Source organism: Pecten maximus, chromosome 5 (genome assembly GCF_902652985.1).
Source record: "Pecten maximus chromosome 5, xPecMax1.1, whole genome shotgun sequence".
NCBI classification, from domain to species: domain Eukaryota; kingdom Metazoa; phylum Mollusca; class Bivalvia; order Pectinida; family Pectinidae; genus Pecten; species Pecten maximus.
The window spans coordinates 11,297,813-11,313,077 of NC_047019.1; the positions used below are offsets into that span (position 1 = coordinate 11,297,813).

The 15,265-nt window shown below is 38.2% G+C and overlaps 1 protein-coding gene across 2 annotated transcripts in view; it reads left to right on the forward strand.

Moving 5' to 3' along the window:
* The first annotated feature begins 6,486 nt into the window (after positions 1-6,486).
* The window catches only part of LOC117327146, a 162,104-nt gene continuing 153,325 nt past the window's right edge, over positions 6,487-15,265 (forward strand). Inside the window, exon 1 of one of the 2 annotated variants that reach the window (XM_033883997.1) lies at positions 6,487-6,863. The gene's annotated coding sequence lies outside the window, so the exon portion shown is untranslated. The remainder of the gene's footprint in view (positions 6,864-15,265) is intronic. The other variant, XR_004532584.1, reaches the window with a different exon arrangement.

Sequence of the window (15,265 nt, forward strand, 5' to 3'; positions counted from 1 at the left end):
AATGATAGTTACTGTTACATTAAAATTATTTATCAAATGATAATTTGAAAAATAAAATATGAAATTTGATTTTTGGTCTAGTGTCAAAATAAGTGAAAAGTAAATATATTTAAGTAAGTATCAAACTCCGTTCTTTTCAAAGACGCAAAATCCTATTCTGAGCAAGATTATAGATAAGTATTCATAATAGACTGCCCCATGTTAAACAAGTTGTCTGCATTCCTACAAAACATATGGAGCTCAATGCAGTTAAATGCTTTAAAAATCGCCCGCTTCGTGGAAGGAAGAGGGAAATAATGTCACTATTGACCACATCAACTATTCATCTGAAATTAATATCCGGTCGTTTTCAGTAAAACAAGGTCACTTTGGAATGTTTCCATGAAATGTTGTTAAAACGGTTCCTAGTTAAACATTCCGAGGCCATTGCGTTGAAAACGGAAAAGAAGACCTCTATGCTAGTTCGTGGCGCCTTTAATTTTTATGTTTACCAGGAGAAAAAGAAATAGTGCTAATAAAAAATGACTGTGACGGGTTTCATATGAGTAATTATTTATACGCTGAAATAAGTTAAGAAAATCGTCATTAAAACATTGTCGTACTAATGGAAATCGATAAAAGAGGCAAAGTTGATGGACAGATATATATACCAACAAAAATGATGTCCGTTAAATATTAATTAGAGAAAATAAAACATACATCGATTTGAAGAAAACTAAACTATATTATCCGTAAAACTCGTTCCGCTGGAAGAAAAAAAATCGATGTTTTATTTCATTATGAGAACAAAACAATGATAATGAATAGAAGTGTGAAATGGATGTTTAAAACAAGACAACGGAAAGTGAAAACCGGAAGTTAGCCGAATTTAGAGTGACGATAATTGTATGGGACTATGTTGTGGAACACTCGCTATTCACTGTTACTATTTAGTGTCATGGTTTTGTCACAAACAGTTTTGGAATTTATTTATGTCAGAAATGTGTCTGGCGGGACGGCTAATTCTTTTAGCACTAATGATAAAATCGATATTTCACATTAAACCGTGTCACAGGGGATAAAGGCGTCAGTCTCCTGGATACCGATAGGAGATTTAGTTAGCTTGTCGCGTGGTCGTATAGTTGAGTCGCTGACTCCCTTGGGAGTCACCGGGACCTGGTGTCATATGTACACATTTAAGAGAAAGCTGCAAAAAATTACAGGTTTAAAAATTCAGTAAGAAAACTTTGACCAGAGCATTGAGAGTTGCTTCTCGCTATTGGCCTACAGCTTCAAGCGATGAGAATTCATTGGAGTTGCTCGAGCGTACACTATGTAGACTGGTGTGCGTGAGGATCAGGCTGAGTGGTTTGTGTACATGATGATGGTATGGGTATGATTTTGTTGTTCTAGACAAATTGACAGCAATCTAGCTGTTGCTACAGTGCATGATACTAAAACCACTACGGCATGGTCCAGTGGTGTCAGTAGCAGTTGATCTGATGGTAAACACTCCTCCCGTTACAGGCAACATAGTTTGATGAACTCGATTGTTGCGATCTCGGGTGACAGAAAAGTCACGTAAAATGAAATGAATTGTAGTCTCTAACTACGAAGGGCACAAGTTCAATAACACAAGTTGGACTAATCGTCATGCTTGCTCCAGTAATTGTCATTTGTGTGTGACGTCACATATAACATAGTGCTGTCCCATTGAAATATCAGATCATGGATGATCACGTCACACATAGCATTAGTGCGTTCTAACTGTTACGTCACATCAGAAAAGGACAAACGGAGTCGATATTACATCGTAGTCATTGAAATATTAACATGCTAATAAATTGAAACGTGACGTCACATATCCTATAATGTTTATTAATTGAAATATGACGTCATACACTTATAGTGTTAATTGAAATGTGACGTCACAAAAATTAAACTGGGTTTACCTTGATATGCGACGTCATAAAAATTAGAATGCTGACGCTTAAAATGTGGCATCATATTCTTTATAATGCAAAACGTTTAAATGGGACGTTACCTAATCATTTAGATAATTCTATATGAATGACGTCATATACTACCGCATGACGTCACTAACATTTTTATATACTTAAAACAGCATGTATCGAAATAAGATAATTAAGAAGATATATCTTTATACCTAAGATTTTAATGTTCTAGACACTGGCCATTCAACCGAATATCAATTAAGCAGATATCCGCCCGTCTGTACCGGAAATGATGACGATAGCGCATGCGTGACGGACAAATGCTACTTTTAATATGTCATTAAGAGACAGACAGCCGATAGAGGAATCTGTTTCTCCAGGGTATCATTAGTGGGAATATATTAGGCATGAAATATTCAAACGTCTAAGTGATTCCATTATAGCTCTTAATTACCTGAGGAGGTCACGGTGGCCATTATCTCTTATCAAAGGTCAAGGTCAAACTCGCCACAGGTGGCAATCTTTCATTAAAGTGCATTTAAAGATTTAAAGCATTAAATCTTTAAATCTGGTTGTTAATCGATATTAAATACCAGAATACTTTTTTTTGAACATGAATTACTTTATATTGTCAAGGTAGATGGCGTATAGAGTCGCGAACGTGGTTGCGTTATAAAACGTAAACAGTTAATTCAGTCAATTAGATGATATTCAAGTTTATAAACAAATTGATATCTATAGACAATGTACCAATAAATGTTAAAACTTATTTAGGCTTCCAGACACATGCCAATATACCACTGAGATCTTACCCCTCCCAGTCTCAATCTCTCTTATTCTGTGCATTTTTCAAACCTGGTAATTTTATCATCCTACACAAAAAAATATATTACGAAATTATTTCAATGTTTTAAAAAAATTTAAAGAATTATTATGCACTTGATAATTTTTCGAACAATTAAAGTTATCTTTATTTCTTCATAGTCGGAAACTAACAAGTTTAGATTATGTTTTCTCGCCTAAAGTAAATAAATGAAATGGATAGTATGTGAAGAAACACAATCGTTAGGACACAATATGAAGACGACTTACATAAGCTGTAAGCTTGCTGTCAAATCCCTATTCACTTGGAATTATATGTACATGTTTATTGATGTTTCCACTGAATAAAAATATTGTTTAAACAATATGAAATTATCATTTATAGATTATGTGTAAGATAATATGATACAAAGACAAAGACATTTAAACGGAGCTTTCCACTGAGAAGCTAGAAAAATGACTTTCAGATCCATGTAAAATACCTTTATTTTCAATATTTCAAAATGCCAGTCGCTTATCCTTACATGTTTCATATAAAACACAAAAGTTTTAAACCAACGCAGCTTCAGTGTATTGAGACAATCTGGGTCAGACGCATTCTTGCATTATATATGACACGTGATAATCGACGTCTTTTCGCGCTTGAAAAAATGATCAAGCTTTTACTTAAAATACTCTGTTGTCTCATTTTTAAAATTTAGTTTAGTAAATGCGACGATTTCATACTCCACACTTGGTCATAATATATAAGACAGATTTTCAGCCGTGGATGACATTTAAGTCCCCAGACAGCATAACACCACGACATTGTACATAGACTAGTGTCAGTAAATTAGTTCTGGTGATATACGGATTTTATTATCCGACTGATATTTATGATTTGACCAAGGGTCATGTTAATTGTAATAGACATTTTACCTCCCAAGGGGTTGGGTGGGGTATAGGGGTCTGGGAAGGGAAGGAGCACTTATAGAGAGAGGGGGAGGGAGGGGGGGGGGGGGGGGGGGGGGGGGGGGTCGCGAGATAAATTAAAGCACACACTTATATTTTGTTTACATGCAAACATGACAGACAAGTTGACCGTTCAGAAATGGTTGTGCCTAAATTGTCTTTTGTTTTATCATCCAATATGAACAGTAAAAACAAAACACAGACGCACGCTGATTTCAATACAGAAACATCACAAAACAAAGAGTACACAATTTTCTAAATGAACACCAAACTATCTTTTCTTTCTAACCAAGAATTTTATTTTGATAACATTGCTATGAGTAAGATTCGTCTAATTCTAAGCCCGATTTAGGTTTGTTTAACGTCCTATTAACAGCCAGGGCCATTTAAAGACGTGCCTCGTCTTGGAGGTGGAGAAAAGTCGGAGTACCCGGAGAAAAACCACCGGCCTACGGTCAGTACCTGGCAACAGTCCCACGCGGGTTTCGAACTCGCAACCAAGAGGTGGAGGGCTAGTGATAAAGTTTCAGGACACCCTAACCACTGATTTTTTATTTAGGATTTCACAAGTACAAGTAACTGTCTGAACGTCCGACCGTGTTTTATGTGTATCTGTCTGTTTGTCCCCATTTTCACTCGACAAACTCTCATATAGAATTGAAAATCTAAGCATTATTGACTATTCTACTGATTTTTATTGATAGCAGATACAATTCTACGTTTTCTATCTTTCCGGTGCAGTTTTGAACACGCTGTATTGATACATCGGAGATGAGTAATTACGTCCCGTTGGTATTTCAGGAAAACCATCTGTATTTTGTCATGAAATATTCAGTACATTACAAAATATAGGGTATTGTTCCTCAAGACCCGTGTCATGCCTGACTGATTTAGTAATACACACAGATCAGTTTTTTGTCGATGAAACGCGATTTTTATTTTTATCATTTTTTATTAGCTTTGTCCTATGTCTGACCTATTATTGGCGGGCGATCGTCGATCTGAAAGAGGTCAATCAATTTGTATGACATTGTCCACTTCCTTTTAGAATCAGTTTTGACATCTTCCATCAATTTCATTATTTCCCCCCAAATTCGTTGAAGCAAGAAAAACTGATATGGTGTTTGATACTGATGAGTTTAAACTTCATTCATAAATGAGAACGTCTATACACAATAACGATGTTTTGATAATTCTCGCTTTTCAATATTTAAACAGAGACGGCGGATTTTTAATTTTTAACCTTTTTAAACAAATGACAAAAATTCATCTAGTGATCTGTATATTGACGGATAGAAGGCTCGTTGGTCTAGTTTTGTCATTGTTGTGTTCCAGTCAACTCAACTGAAAGTAAAAACGTGGTTGGGCGGGCTTAAAAGCAATGTGAAAAAAAAAATTTAAAAAAAAATGCTACGGAGGGAGTTGAGAAAGACCTTGCCTTGTTGCTAAATGCCCCCCCCCCCCCCCCCCCGCCCGAAAAAAAGGGGTAGGGGGTGGATTGCACAGTATGTAGTCATCGTATTTAATGAGAACATCCACCACGCCAGTGGAGAACATCCTGCAGAAGTGTAGCATCCACATGATCTTATTCTTGGAACATAGTTCATTTTTCATGGGACGGTTTTGATTAGTCTAACAAACCAGTTTCGGTTTAACGGCAACAAATAGAAACAAAAATCGGTTTAGGCTTAAACCATGTATCATAACAGTTTTTGCAAAACAAATTTGCCCTTTGTCTGAAAGTCATTATGCTATTACGCAAGTTTTACAGCCGGAAATGACGTATAATAGGAGCACTTACGTCTGCCAGAAGTGGAAAGCATACCTTAAAAGTCGCGGTACTGCCAATGTATCACCGCCAAAATATTGAAACTAAAAAGTATGGAAATCTGTAGAAAAGTTAAAACGAAAGACATAGTGATATTATATATAAAAGTGTTGAATATTGAGATTTTTTTTAATCCTTCATTATATTTCTGCTTATTATTAATGTGTTCATGTTCAAATTCATATACATTTAGCATTACACCTCAGCATACTGATCCCTGTTGTGGAAACATATGTCCCTCCCAACGAGTTTTCCATTGGGGACGCGCACGCGCGCAGAAACCAGACGAGCGTGTAAATTAAGCTGATTATGGTTAATTGTCGGCAATTTTTGCCCTTCAAGTCATTAACACGATGTTTACAAAGAATTCCCTGGCTCATTGTTCGGTTTGGATATTGTCTGCACCGCAAGCTTATCCCCTTCCGGGAACAGTTATAGTTTTAATTCAATGGAGCTCGACTGTGTTCGAGGTTGTTCTATGTTTACATTTTTCACGTTTATTCCGTCAATGAAAATCGACTTATCCTATGCTCTATTAAATGAAACCGACTCCCTATAGTGTTATGTAAATTTAGTATCGAATCTAGTTATATATGTCCGAATCAAGGCCTGTCTGCTGTATCTAATTTCAGGATTCGCTACGAACCGGTAAACAGGTCGGATAGAAACGTCGGCGGATTTACGCTAGAAAGTCGGGCGATCTGGATTGCAAATGGCGAAAGGCTGCTTATAACTTCTCGTCTGCATAGAATCACTATTAGAAATAAAAGTATACTCAAGTCACGAAGTTGTATATCTTTTTTATTCATTGACAGTAGTTCCTCACAGGAAAATGGGCATTGATCAGTTAATATAGTATAAAATATTAATACTCTCGCTTGACGACTCTATTTGGCCCACCGGCTTCATTTCAATTGCTAATGCGAATGAAATCTGAATTGCACTCACAAATTTTGCATAACACAGAATGCTAACCGGAAAAGACGCATTTTCATTGTTGATGTCGACAGGGATGTTGGTCTAGCAGTCCCGGTCATTCTTGTTTCCACTGTCCACAAAATGGACATACAACAGGTGCTTAGTTAGACAATTTAAAACCGCTGTCTTTAAAAGTCTATAGGACACATTTATCGGTGATTCTGACGGCGTTGATCTCATTCAGTATGTATGTACACGTCTGTAGCTAACCTGATCAACCAAGCGGTTCACGAATTCGGAGATTTATCACAGAGGAAAGTGATGGTCAAGAGATTCTGGACTTTGTAGTTGGTCACTGTCACAAGGATGAACATGCTGTTGTCCAAGTCACGGCGAATCATGCAGTTGTGGTGAGTATCATTCTATGATCGGGCGAGACTCTCAAGCTTAGTAATTTATGAGGTTGTGTGCTCATGAAATATATTCACAATGCGTAACTTTGATTTCTGAAACGAGCACCACGGCACGATGCTCGGGTTACAGAAATGCATAGTACATGTCGAAACATACTCATAGCTAAATTACAATTTGTTTTTAAAGCGACCGCGCGCATGCGTTCAGACTATTCATAATTGTAGAAGTCATTTACCTGCGGACAACTTTCAACGTATAGTTAGCTTGAAAAATTAACCAAGATGTTAAAGTAGGCAACATTTTTCGTGGGATGTTGGAAGTAAAATCAATTTCTTGTGATCCCCATATAGAAAATTTGGAGTGCATGTTAATTCTTTAATATATTTTAAAAAGTCGTGAATAGATTTTAAATGTTTAAGATAGCTAGTTTTCATGCATAAGCTTGTTTATTTTCTCGACATTAACGTTGCATAAAGCATAGTAGAAACCGACACAGACTACACATGTGTATTTATATCACTATTACAGAACTATTAACACTTGATCATTTTTACATAATTTCGACATTTATGATATTTGGAAACTTGTTTACCTTAAAGCGTATACATTTTGTATATGGTGTATACATAATTCGAAAGAGGTGTGCTGTTATTAGGAAAGTATTCATCAATTGTACTGTACCATAAAGTACACAAAAACTTCATTTTCAGCTGATACATATCTATACACCAGCTAATGATGACATTATCATCACAAAATATCTTAAAATAGTATGTCATCATGTCAGTAATAAATGCAATGAGATAACAGATATATACGCAATTATATTAACAGTAATATACGCCATGACATTAGCATTAATATACGCCTTGATATTAACAGTAACATACGCCATGACATTAACAGTAATATACGCCATGACATTAACAGTAATATACGCCATGCCATTAACAGTAATATATGCCATGACATTAACACTAATAAACGCCATGACATTAACAGTAATATACGCCATGATATTAACAGTAATATACGCCATGACATTAACAGTAATATAAGCCATGTCATTAAAAATAATTTACGCCATGACATTAACAGTAATATACGCAATGATATTAACAGCATTAAAAGTGTTATTCGCAATTAACAGATCCTTACGGCACTACATTAACAGAACCGAACGTCATTACATTAACAGAACCGAACGTCATTACATTAACAGAGCCGAACGTCATTACATTAACAGAGCCGAACGTCATTACATTAACAGAACCGTACGTCATTACATTAACAGAACCGAACGTCATTACATTAACAGAACCGTACGTCATTACATTAACAGAACTGTACGTCATTACATCAACAGAGCCGCACGTCATTACATTAACAGAACCGTACGTCATTACATTAACAGAACCGTACATTAACAGAACCGTACGTCATAACATTAACAGAACCGTACGTCACTACATTAACAGAACCGTACGTCATTACGTTAACAGAACCGTACATCATTACATTAACAGAACCATACGTCTTTACATTAACAGAGCCGCACGTCACTACATTAACAGAGCCGTACGTCATTACATTAACAGAACCGTACATTATTACATTAACAGAACCTTACGTCATTACATTAACAGAGCTGTACGTCATAACATTAACAGAATCGTACGTCACTACATTAACAGAACCGTACATTATTACATTAACCGTACTATACGTCATTACATTAACAGAGCCGTACGTCATTACATTAACAGAGCCGTACGTCATTACATTAACAGAACCGTACGTCATTACATTAACAGAACCGTACGTCATTACATTAACAGAACCGTACGTCATTACATTAACAGAACCGTACGTCATTACATTAACAGAACCGTACGTCATTACATTAACATAACCGTACGTCATTACAGGCAAGTGTCATGGTCGACATCACGATCTCATTTGGAGTTATTCTGTTTTCCTGTGTGGTATGAAGACAGTCGTGTTTAAATATGTTTAATTATAAGGGGTCGCGGTTGCCGAGTGGTTAAGGTGTCCCGGCACTTTATCACTAGCCCTTCACCTCTTGGTTGCGAGTTCGAAACCTACATGGGGCAGTTGCCAGGTACTGACCGTAGGCCGGTGGTTTTTCTCCGGGTACTCCGGCTTTCCTCCACCTCCAAAACCTGGCACGTCCTTAAATGACTCTGGCTGTTAATAGGACGTTAAGCACAATAAACCAAGTGTTTAATTATTGTTGGTATGTCCTGTTGTCACCACCCTAACTCTCACCTGAGATTGTGACTTAGATTTACATGGTGGCTGTCGTTGTGACCTAGAAAATTGTATTCAGTTTTCGTCGTGACCTAGATTGTTATGGTGGTTGTCGTCGTGAACTAGATTTGTATGGCGGGTGTCGTCGTGACCTAGATTTGTATGACGGGTGTCGCCGTGACCTAGATTTATATGGCGGGTGTCGTCGTGCCCTAGATTTGTATGACGGATGTCGTCGTGGCCTATATTTGTATGGCGGGCGTCGCCGTGACCTATATTTGTATGGCGGGTGTCGCTGTGACCTAGATTTGTATGACCAGTGTCGTCGATGATGCAGAAGGCGCTTACTCCTCTCTATCAGCTGGTCATATTCTCCTTGTGCATTTTCAGGAGTCTCCATTCAAATATATATTTTTGTTTATATTTTTCCTTGTCTTATCGATTTTTAGTTTGAATTATGGCTTCATTATTGTGTCAATAATCTCTGTTGTTTTTCTACCCGCAGTTAGATATTTCGATGAAATACCCACCATTTTGAATATTGCTATGGAATCTTCATTTTTATTGTAAACGGTTAAGGATTTATTATAAAATTCTGATATCTGTCGTTGCATTTTTAGAAATGTGCTTTTAATCAAGCACGGTACGCGGTGTATATGATGACAAAAGCCCATTTGTTTTGACTTGTTCTCGGCTGATTGTTATCAATCATTGATATAGCTGTAAGCACATATCACATGGGACTAATGAAATCAGACTTCCTACCCTGAATTCTGAAATATTTATTTCATCCAGAAAACAACTCAACCTTACCAAGCTGCTCTCTATCGTTTTGTCCTGTGCTTACGTCTAACAGCGTGTGTTAACAGGAAAATAGAAAGCGATTTTTAGAGATATTTATTTTGTAAGTGTCATTTGTACCTTTCCTATATAAAACGAGTAGCTGCTCGCTAATGCACTCGCTAAGTTTATGTGTTACATTCTGTGTAAACCTGTGCCTTTGTTGCGTGGCAGATGATTTTAAGATAGCCGGCCTCAACTCACCTCAACTATATATATAATCTGAAAGTCTGTTGATGAAGTAAGTTGTTGAACAAACACTACCATGTATCAGTTCCTTTCAGAATAGTTAGCTTGATTGATATATTTAGTCATTTCAAATATTTCGCAATTTGTATTGATATTATTAGTAAATTAATTCAGAATGGTGTTTTTTTTTATTATTTTGTCTGATTTGTGGAATTGATTAACGTTCTAATTTAAACGATAGAAAAACAAAAAAGAAAGAAATAAAAAACGTAAAAGACATTTTTGAAAATAATCGGTAAACTTGATAGGTGACAATATATGATGAAGTTATCAATGCAATAGCAGTAGCCGAGATAAAAATGAATACTGCTGTTCAGTCACGTGAAGGGGAGAAATCCAAACCTATCAAAGTAAGATTAGAAAAAAACGAAAATGAACTGATAAATTATATTGTTCGTGTTATCTTTGTATCTAACACTTGAAGAATAAATTGATTTGAACGGTGACTGATGATTAAATTTTCAAATTTGACACCATTTTAACAATGTTACTGAAAATAGTCGTGAACGAAGCAAAATCGATATTTAGACAAAGATGACGTTTCTGCACGTGCAAATATTGATCTACTTGATTGGAAAGGATAGACAAATAAAAAAAAATCGAATATCGGTAATGCCATTTTTTTCTGTTTCTCTTGCTGTCGTTTCCATTCATTGTTTTATTACTGGACGTCTCCATGTCCTGTTTTATTACTGGACGACTTCATGTCCATATCCCCATATCTGAAATTGTAACCCCATAAGTTCGGATATTTTGATTCCTAAGAGAACATCTCCCAGTCTCTGTCTCTTATTCTCCAGTTTTCACAGTCTATATTTTATTTACTCTGACTTTCTGACTTTATTCTGTCGGTCTATGTTTCACATTCGGTGTATGTCCAACATTCTCTCACATTAAGTCACAATCTCTTATCCTGTTTCTCACCTACTAATTTGTTATCCACATAACACCATTAACCCTCGAACATCCTCTCTCTCTCTCTTTACATTCTTTCTCCTCCCCTTCTCTCTTCATCTCTCCTCCTTCCATCCTCTCTCTCAGACCTTCTTGATCTTTCCCTTTTCCACCCCTCTGTCTCCACCCTCTTCATCTCTCCTCCTTCCATCCTCTCTTGATCTTTCCCTTTTCCACCCCTCTGTCTCCACCCTCTTCATCTCTTACACTCTCTCCCTCCCTTATCCGGCTAGCTCTCCCTCCTTCCCTCTGTATCTCCCTCACTCCATTTCCCTCTCGCATCCTTCCTCACTTCCTCTCCTTATACCCAACCCTTTCCCTCACTCCTCTCTTCTCTTTCCCTTTTTTAATTCCCTCTCTTACCCGCTCTCTCTCTCTGTCCCACCCTTTTCCACCACGCTATATCCCTCACGCCTTATTCCTCTTTTGCCCTTACTAGCCCCCCCCCCCCCCCCCCTCCACTCTCTATCTATCAAACCATTTCCTCCTAACAAAAACATTCCCTCACCGTATAACTCCCCCGTCCCTCTCCGTATAACTCCCCCACCCCTCTCCGTATAACTCCCCCACCCCTCTCCGTATAACTCCCCCACCCCTCTCCGTATAACTCCCCCTCCCCTCTCCGTATAACTCCCCCACCCCTCTCCGTATAACTCCCCCTCCCCTCTCCGTATAACTCCCCCACCCCTCTCCGTATAACTACCCCACCCCTCTCCGTATAAACTCCCCCTCCCCTCTCCGTATAACTCCCCCTCCCCTCTCCGTATAACTCCCCCACCCCTCTCCGTATAACTCCCCCTCCCCTCTCCGTATAACTCCTCCACCCCTCTCCGTATAACTCCCCACCCCTCTCCGTATAACTCCCCCACCCCTCTCCGTATAACTCCTCCACCCCTCTCCGTATAACTCCCCCTCCCCTCTCCGTATAACTCCCCAACCCCTCTCCTCTCTCGCCTTCCCTACCCCCTCTTCATCCCTTTCCCTATATCCCACCATTTTCTTCACTTTGCCCTCTCTCGCACATTCCCCCTCCATCTCTCTCACTCCCTCTCCCACTTTCGCACTCTCTCCCTCTATCCCACCACTTCCCTTACTCTCTATTTCCAAGGGGGCCGCGGTGGCCGAGTGGTTAAGGTGTACCGACACTTTAACACTAGCCCTCCACCACTGGGTTGCGAGTTCGAAACCTACGCGGGGCAGTTGCCAGGTACTGACCGTAGGCCGGTGGTTTTTCTCCGGGTACTCCGGCTTTCCTCCACCTCCAAGCCTGGCACATCCTTAAATGACCCTGGCTGTTAATAGGACGTTAAACAAAAACAAACCAAACAAACTAAACTCTATTTCCATCATTCTCTCCCTTGCCCTCTTTCACACCCCATCTCTATACCCAAACATTTCCCTCTCCGTATAACTCTCACTCAACTCCTCTCTCGCCTTTCTTACTCCCTCTCCAACCCTCTCTATCTCTCGCTTCCCCCCTTCCCTCCCACGCCCTCTCCCCTATGATATCGCACTCTTTTATTATCTCTCACTCCCTCTTTCACCCTCCTTTATTTCATCCCCACCCTCTACCACTATCCTATCTTTTTCTGTCCCTCTCTACTCTCTCACTCCCTCTATCCCTCTTTTCCCTCCCCTGCATCTCTTTCACTCCCTATCTCTCCCACTCTATAACATGATTATAACGAGTCAGCAAAATCTTGCCCCCAATGGCACGTGTGTCTCTGCTGCACCTACCTGGTGTAACGATGTCCTGGATCAAATGAGGACTTATTTGAAATCTCATCATATTTCGACACCAGTAATGATCAGAGTCCTTACATATCAGTGTTAACCACGTGAGTACCATCACCGAACTCGTTCCTTTCTGACGCGAGGCAAGCTTTAAAAATATCTTACCTGTATTTTTATAAAAATGAATACAACCGTAAGATGGAATCTATTTACTTTTCTGTCTGATACCTTTACACACTTAAATTTTTTTGTTATATTTTGTGTAGAATATCAACAGTAAACCCATAATATGAAACCTGCCTACAATATGTGGGTCCCGCAGCAAGTTGATGTGTAAGGTACAACATGTCTCGCCGTGTGGTAGATATACCGCAGGGCCGCCTGATACCTATATCACTGAACTGGTAATAAGTACTATGGGGCTCTCATTGTCGTCCCATACAACTTTTATTGCGACGATAGAAGTAAACATTTTAGATAGCAATATTGAATGGTCTAGTGCTTTTGTAATCGTACGCCTGGGTGAGTTTTTTAATGTTAGTTTCAGCCTCGTCCCAGTTCGTTCTCACGTCGTCTGCCCGAAGCTGATAAAACAACACTGCGGAATGAGATGCTATCATAAAACCCCGTCGAATAAAATGCAGAAAATGTACAAAAACGGAACACCTCAGGATTGTTTGGTTCGGATAAAAACGTACTAAATCACTCCACTGTAGATATTGTCCGAATATAGAGCCTTAGTAGGCTTGTAGAGGAGCTGACTCGAATTAGTATTTGTGTGAAAACGACCATTCTGTGAAGACGTTTAAAGACGCAAAGTCACAATTTTCAACATAGGTTGTGTCAACATTGAATTTTGTTATATTAAACGCGAGTTAAAAATAATGCTACGGTTTGTTGAACATTGATATTAACACCTTGTCACAAACAAATCATTAAATGATGTAATGGCTATCAATAAAGATCCTGTTTGTATTGGATAAACAAGAAATACTGAAAATGTGAAACAAATGTTAAGGGAAAAAATATATGGCTAAGTAAAGAACCACCAGACAACAATGTAAATACAATTTGTTCAGGGGGTAAAGAATCACAATTAAAATGTAAATGACAACGAGTAAACAATGTAAAGAACCATCAACAAACTGTGTAAATAAACGCCTGTAAACAATGTTAAGAACCACAAAGTTAACAAGGTAAAGAACCACCAGTAAACAAGGTAAAGAACCATCAGTAATCAAGGTAAAGAACCATCAGTATATAATGTAATGAACCGCCAGTAAACAATGTTAAGAAACACCAGCCAACAAAGTAAAGAACCATCAGTCAACAATGTAAAAAAAACCGTCAGTCAACAATGTAAAGAACCATCAGTAAACAGGTAAAGAACCGCCAGTAAACAAAGTTAAGAACCATCAGTAAGCAATGTAAAGAACCATCAGTAAACAAGATAAAGAACCGCCAGTAAACAAGATAAAGAACCGCCAGTCAACAATGTAAAGAACCATCAGTAAACAAGATAAGGAACCATCAGTAAACAATGTAAAGAACCGCCAGTAAACAAAGTAAAGAACCGCCAGTAAACAATGTAAAGAACCATCAGTAAACAAGATAAAGAACCGCCAGTAAACAAGGTAAAGAACCACCAGTAAACCAGGTAAATAGGTAAGTAAACAATGTAAAGAACCGTTAGTAAACAAGGTAAAGAACCACCAGTTAACAATGTAAAGAATCACCAGTAAACAAGGTAAAGAACCATCAGTCAACAATGTAAAAAAAAACCGTCAATCAACAATGTAAAGAACCACCAGTAAACAATGTAAAGAACCGCCAGTAAACAATGTAAATAACCGCCAGTACACAATGTAAAGAACCACCAATAAACCAGGTGAAGAACCGCCGGTAAACAATGTAAAGAACCACCAGTAAACAATGTAAAGAACCTTCAGTCAACAATGTAAAGAACCGCCAGAAAGAAATGTAAATAACCGCCAGTAAACAACGAGAAGAACGACAAGTTAAAAAGGTAAATCACCACCAGTAAACAATGTAAATCACCACCAGTAAACAATGTAAATCACCACCAGTAAACAATGTAAATCACCACCAGTAAACAATGTAAAGAACCGCCAGTATACAATGTAAAGAACCGCCAGTATACAATGTTAAGAACCACCAGTAAACAATGTTAAGAACCACCAGTAAACAATGTAAATCACCACCAGTAAACAAGGTAAATCACCACCAGTAAACAATGTAAATAATCGCCAGTCAACAATGTAAAGAACCGCCAGTAAACAATGTAAAGAACCGCCAGTAAACAATGCAAAGAACCTCCGATAAACAATGT